This window comes from Cricetulus griseus, assembly GCF_003668045.3.
Source record: "Cricetulus griseus strain 17A/GY chromosome 1 unlocalized genomic scaffold, alternate assembly CriGri-PICRH-1.0 chr1_1, whole genome shotgun sequence".
In the NCBI taxonomy this organism is placed as follows: Eukaryota; Metazoa; Chordata; class Mammalia; order Rodentia; family Cricetidae; genus Cricetulus; species Cricetulus griseus.
Window position 1 is genome coordinate 151196117 of NW_023276807.1, and position 6773 is coordinate 151202889.

The following is a 6773-nucleotide window of genomic DNA, read 5'->3' on the forward strand; positions in this document are numbered from 1 at the left end:
TAAGAACAATCATCAAGATTTTCATAAACTCAAAGATACGTGATTGCTTTGGAAAACCCTAATAAAGGATTATGAATCATCAACATATTTTCAAAGATGAGAAATTTCCAAATAGGTATTTCATTGTCAATATGCCGATAAATAAATGAACTCTTTATTATTTACCAAAAATTATTTTTGTTTATGAAATACATTTTAAACAATGCTTAAAATTTTGGAAGAATTATCCTTCTAAAAACAAAACAGCACCAAATAAAAACAACTAAGAGTAATTATTTGGCTTCCTTGATCTTTAATATGTACAGAAAAAATAATAATCCAAAAGTATCATAGTTCTAACAGGTCCCTGATATTAAAGATAAATTAACAAGATAAAAAAAGTTTATTTATATGTGAGGTTTCATATATATATGAATATATGAACATATATATATATATATATATATATATATATATATATATATGAAACACTCCCAGAAAAGGGGTGAATCCCAGAGGTGACTTTGAACCCTGGTTTATATGGCTTCTTCAGTAAAAAAAAAAAAATGGTGTTTACAGATATGAGAAGACAAACAAAAGGGACTTTGAGTAAAAGACAGATGGGAAATAAAATTTAGTTAGCAAAGGCATCTAATTAAGAGCCCTCTGCTATCATACCAGAGCCCGTGAGGGTCTAAGGCTGTCTTCACAGTTGGGTTAAGCTTTGTTGTTCTCCTTCCTTTATGTGTGTGGTGCGGGCCATCAAATACCTTTTGTTTTTGTTAATGTATGTCCTTCTTTTAGGCAAATAAAAGGACAGAGAACTTTCAAGCTTCTGCTTCTTCTCAATTGCCTTTGATGTGATGATCCTTCATATTTTGAAGAGGTGTGTTTTGATCTCTCTCAATAGAATGATTTTCATAAGGTGCAAATACTATGAACAGGTAGTAGAGGGAAGTAGGCAAGTCCCACCGGGAAAGAAAAGCAATTTGAAAAGGAAAGTGCTAGTACTAGGGAAGGAGTCTATCTGAACTCCAGCCAGAAGAAAAACAAAAGAAATATCTCTGTCTTATTGCAGGGTAGTTTCTAAGCAAACTCAGAGGAACCCGTAAGGAAATTGATTCAATTCTGCCCCTGCAGATATCGCTAAAAAGTTGATCTCTAAAGATTAGCAATAAAATTGATGTGACAGTTTCTGACCTCTCTCAATCTAATGGGAAAAGAATACAAAACAGCTCTTAACTCCAAAGTAAACTCCGAAATCAAAGTATGTAGCTTCAGTGTTACGGGCATGTAGTCTCAGGAAAATGGCCTCTCCATACCTGTCTTTACTCAAGTCACTATGTGTTAGTGTTTATACATTGGTGCATGACATATTTTAAGTAGAGTTAACCACTGAAAAAAAAAATCATAGTTCACCATAGTTCCTTATTCGTTTCTTTACAACTTACTTCAGTTGGTATCTTTTCTCATTGTCACTAAGTGTTTATAAGGCAGCAACCATTAATCTAGATTAATTCTGGAAAATAACAGATTGATAATGCTTCACAAACATCAAACATACTATCAATGGATTCTTCATGTGCTTCAGGGATGCAAAAAAAAAAAAAAAAAAAACTCAGCCATCTGGCAGTAATGTGGGGAAGAGTAAAGGTGATGGTCATAGGAGAAAAAAGAAGATGACTGACAGAGGTAAGAAGTTCAAAGCAGGAAGGAGGACAAGAAAAACATTTGAATGCAAGCCATTGGATTCAATTTTTAAGTACACTTGTTTGTGTGTGTGTGTGTGTGTGTGTGTGTGTGTGTGTGTGTGTGTGTGTGACAGCACAGAACAGTTAGCAGCCGTAGATTCTCTCTTTTCTCTGAGGACAGTTAGCGGCAGTGGGTTCTCTATTTTCTCTATGTATTTCCCACATCAGCTTGCCAGGCTTGACAGCAAGTGCCTTTACCACTGAGTTATTTCACCAGTCCAAAATCCTGAGTTCTAACCTCAGCACCACAAGAAAACATACTAAGTTAATAATCTTTATTATGACTGACAAATAATAAGTGGTTAACACTTAACTGAAATAATATCAGAACTGTATACACTTCTTAGAAGGAAGAGGTGGACTAACCGATGACTAGGCTTGAATGAAAGGTTATAACCATGTTATAGAAAGAAATGTGTATTGAAACAGAAATGTGATCTAGGAAGTTGTTTGGAAAACTGGGACTCACACAAAGTATCTGCAAGATGTCTCACTCACAGAGATTTTCTTAATTTGCTTATGAAGATTACTTTATGAAGAATACTGGTCTCAGACTTACTCCTAAATGAACCCCTCTCACAGGGACAGGATTCCGAAAACTATGAAGAAGATCCCATAATAATTCGTGAATTCACATTGAAAATAGAAATGTCATCCTCTCTCTATTAGAAGACAAATTAGAGATCTCCAGAGAACTAGAACAAGTAGGCAATGGTGTGTGGCTGTGTGTGTCTCTGAGTATGTCTGAGTGTGTGTGTGTGTGTGTATGTGTGTGTGTAATTGCGCGCGCGCGCGCGCGCGTGCGCACGTGTGTGTATGAATGTGGGTGTCTGAGTGAGAATGTGTGAGTAAGAGTATGTCTGAGTATATGTCTGAGTGTGTGTGAAAGTCTGGTTGTACATGTGTGAGTATGATTGTCTGTGTTGGTGATTATGTGTGTCTGAAGCTATCTGAGTGTATGTTAGTGTGTCTGTGTGTTTATGAGTAAGTATGAGTCTGAATGTGTCTGAGTGTATGTTGGTATGTCTATGTGTATATGAGTGAGTGTCTGCCTGTGTCAGTATGTGTGTCTGAGTATGTGTGAGAGTATGCTAGTATGTTTGTGTGTGTGTGTAAGTTAGTGTGTGTGTGTCTGAGTGTGTGCTAGCTGAATGTGTGTTAGTGTGTCTCTGTGTGTATGAGTTACTATGTGTCTGAATATGTCAGTGAATATGTGTGTCTGAGTGTGTGTGTGTGTGTATATGTGTATATGAGTGTGTGTCTAAGTATATGTGTGTGAGTCTTTGAGTGTATGTGAGTGTGTGTATCTAAGTCTGTATATTCAACAAAAGCTAATTTTAAAACTTGTAAAGATACAGATCTCTTTTTTTCCCTCTTCCTACCTTCCCTCTAAGAACAGAGAACCTCACACATGCTAGGCAAGAATTTTACTGCTGAGTTATGTCCCCAATCTTTGACACATTGATTTGTGCCTTAATAGTTCTTCTCTTACATTTACTAAGGAACTGGAATCCAAAACATATAGAAGTAGTTTTAAACAGCCTGGTCTGGACCATTCCAGAACCCCTGGAAGTCTATTAAGGAATAGGAAGAGGAACATGGAGGGGGACAAGAATGGGAAACAAAGAGGGTGAACATGACTAAAATACATTTTGTGTGTTTGAGTATGTGTGTGCATGTCAGTGTGTGTGTGCGTGCATGCGTGCGTGCGTGTGTGTGTGTGTGTGTGTGTGTGTGTGTGTGTGTGTGTGTGTGCATGCGTGCATGTGCGCACGCGCATGCAAAATACCATAAGGAAGCCAATTATTGCTAGGAAAAAGGTAACAACATGCACTAATTGGTTATAAGAAACACAGACGCATGGTGACTTTTGCATCATTTCATTACCTATCGCGCTTTGTTTGTGCTATTATTGTGACAAGTTTCGTCTGTACATCTATCAACTCTAATAGCACTTAGTGCTCTTGTTTTTATAACTTACATTCTTCAAATATCTAGGTTAAAAAGAGAAAGAAGTATAGAGTTTCAGCATTTGCAAAAGGAACCTTTCATCCTCTCTGGGCCTCTGAACTTATTCGTCTTGTGCAGCTGTCTCAAACTTAAGGCAGAACTCTTCCAAGAATGATACTACCCAGCATTGTAAGTGGGCACAGTGTGGTAGGAGAAGCCTTGGGCTTCTTGGCTAGCCTCTCCTAGGGTACAATGTCTGCACTACAAACAAATTGGAGCAGGGACAGACTTTGGTCTTCTCAGCCTGCTACCACAAATGGAACCTCTTCTCTAAGAGTGGGGGTTGTAATCATTAGAGGGAGCTCCACTCCACCTGCCTGCAGAAGAGCTTCCACAACACATTGCTGGGTGGGTAGTGAGTGGAAAGGATAAATGTCAGCAGCCTGTCACTCCTAAGATGACTACTGGTGGAACCTGTCCTTAGCACAATATCTCAGCATAGGTACAAAGAAATCCACATTCTACCATGAGTATAACCAGCTACCAGGTCTTACCCATATTCAATCCCATATAGTCATTCACTTGAAATTTGGAGGTTACAAAGTGTTGTATCAACCCTACCCCAAAGTCAAGTGCATGGGTTAAAAGAATCATTCACATAGGCTAAGGTGGTATATGAAAAGGAAATAGTGACCCCTTTTTAGGCCTTGGGTAGTACATCTCCTGGCCTAGTCTGAAATAAACAGAGAAATGAATAATTGAAAGCATATGGCAGGGAGTGCAGTGTCTAAGGCTCTAATAAGCTCATCATCCCTTCAACATGTACATATACTCAGTTCCCATGTGCAGAATAAACATTGTAAAAGTTGGCTAAGGCTGAGATGTCACTACATCCTGCCCAAGTAGTGAGTGGTCTTGAAGGTAAGGGGATCCTAGCAGCACAAGGGTACCAAATGTACCAAAGAGAGGGAGGAAAGGCCAAAGGCAGTAAGCTGTGAAGTTTGTTGAATAAATATGGCTTCCTTTCCCAAGCATTCCACTATCCACATACTACTGACTGATCAACAGGCTGGAGTCAGGAATGAGCATGAAGAGGGGGGACCAGTAAGCCTCCCCAGCTCATGTCTCTCTCACCAACAGCCAGGTCCCAACGGAAGAGGGAAACAAACAATATATTAGAAAAGAAAAGAAGTTTCTAAGCTATCATGGACTGAAATCTGTTCATTCTGATAGTAGTTAGAAAGTTATGACATCCATGTAAAACACCATTAAAGAACAGGTAAAAGATAGTTGAGAAATACAGGTGTTCAACTAAGATGCAGTTGCATTCCAATCATAAACCGAAAATATTTAAGTGAATATTGTACTGAGTTGCCTAAGTACTGGATATTGGCATGTGGTGGCTTGCAGAATAGCCCATCCTTACCCCATGGTCCTGTGGTGACTTGAGGTACCAAGAGAGAACTAGAGTACATATTCCTAAACCAGGGAAAGATTAAAACTCAAAATCTAAACTGTAATTCTAATTCATGATGGCATTAAGCTAACCCATCATATTCTCTGTAACAGAGAAAGGCAATGTGTTGAAAAGAAATTATTTTATGCTTGTACCCTACTGAGTTCAACAGATAAGAAAAATTTTAACAATAGTTTCATAAAATTATCAATGGGTGTACTTATGTTTGCATTTTCATAACATTCTTGCTCCACTGGGCTCTAAGTTTTATGGAGGCAGAAGTCATGTTCCCAGAAGCACCCAGTCTTGGAAACACTGAACATATCAGTTATTACTAAATAAATGGATGAATATATACAGAAGTTAGTACTCTTGGCATTTTCACCTTAAAGCCTTAGTTACTCAGAATAAGCAACAAATTGTGTTTAGCTATATTCACATGTAAAAAATACCCTAAAATGCAAATCAAAACAACTCTGAGATACCATCTTACTCCTGTCAGAATGACCAAAATCAAAAACACCAATGATAACTTACACTGGAGAGGATGTGGAGAAACGGGAACACTCCTCCACTGCTGGTGGGAGTGCCAACTTGTACAGGTACTTTGGAAATCAGTATGATGATTCCTCAGGAAAATGAGAATCAGTCTACCACAAGATCCAGCAAATCCACTCTTATATACCCAAAATACATATACATTCATGCAACAAGGACATCTGTTCAACTATGTTCATAGCAGCACTATTTGTAGTAGCCAGAACCTAGAGGCAACCTAGATGCCCCTCAACTGACCAATGGATAGAGAAAACGTGGTACATTTACACTATGGAGTACTACTCAGCAAAAAAAAAATGGAATTTTGAAATTTGCAGGAAAATGGATGGAACTAGACTGACTAGAAGGAACCATTCTGAGTGAGGTAACCCAGTCACAAAAAGACAAACATGGTATGCACTCAGGCATATATGAATTTTACACAAAGAGCAAAGGATTACCAGCCTACAATCCACACCACCAGAGAAGTTAGGAAATGAGGACCCTAAGAGAGACATCATTCATGGTCCCCAGGAGAAGGGGAAAGGGACAAGATCTCCTGAGCAAATTGGGAGCATGGGGGGAGGGGAGAGGGAGCTAGAAGAATGAGAAGGGGATAAGAGGAGGGGTGAGGAGGACATAAGGGAGCAGGAAGGTTGTGTATGGGGAAGAATAGAGGAGAGCAAAATAAGAGATACCATAATAGAGGGAGCCATTATAGGTTTAAAGAGAAATCTGGCACTATGGAAATGTCCAGAGATCTACAAGGATGACACCAACTAACAATCTAAGCAACAGAGGGCTACCTTAAATGCCATCCCCTGATAATGAGATTAATAACTGACTTATATGCCATCCTAGAGCCTTCATCCAGCAGCTGATGGAAGTAGAAGAAGAAATCCATAGCTAAACACTGAACTGAACTGAAATCCAGTTGCAGAAAAGGAGGAGGGATGAGTAAAGGGGTCAAGATCAGGCTGGTGAAACCCACAGAAACAGCTGACCTGAACAAGTGGGAGCTATTGGTCCCCAGACTGATCGCTAGGAAACCATGGAACTGATTCAGACACCATTAATGTGGGTGTCAGTGAGGAGGCCTT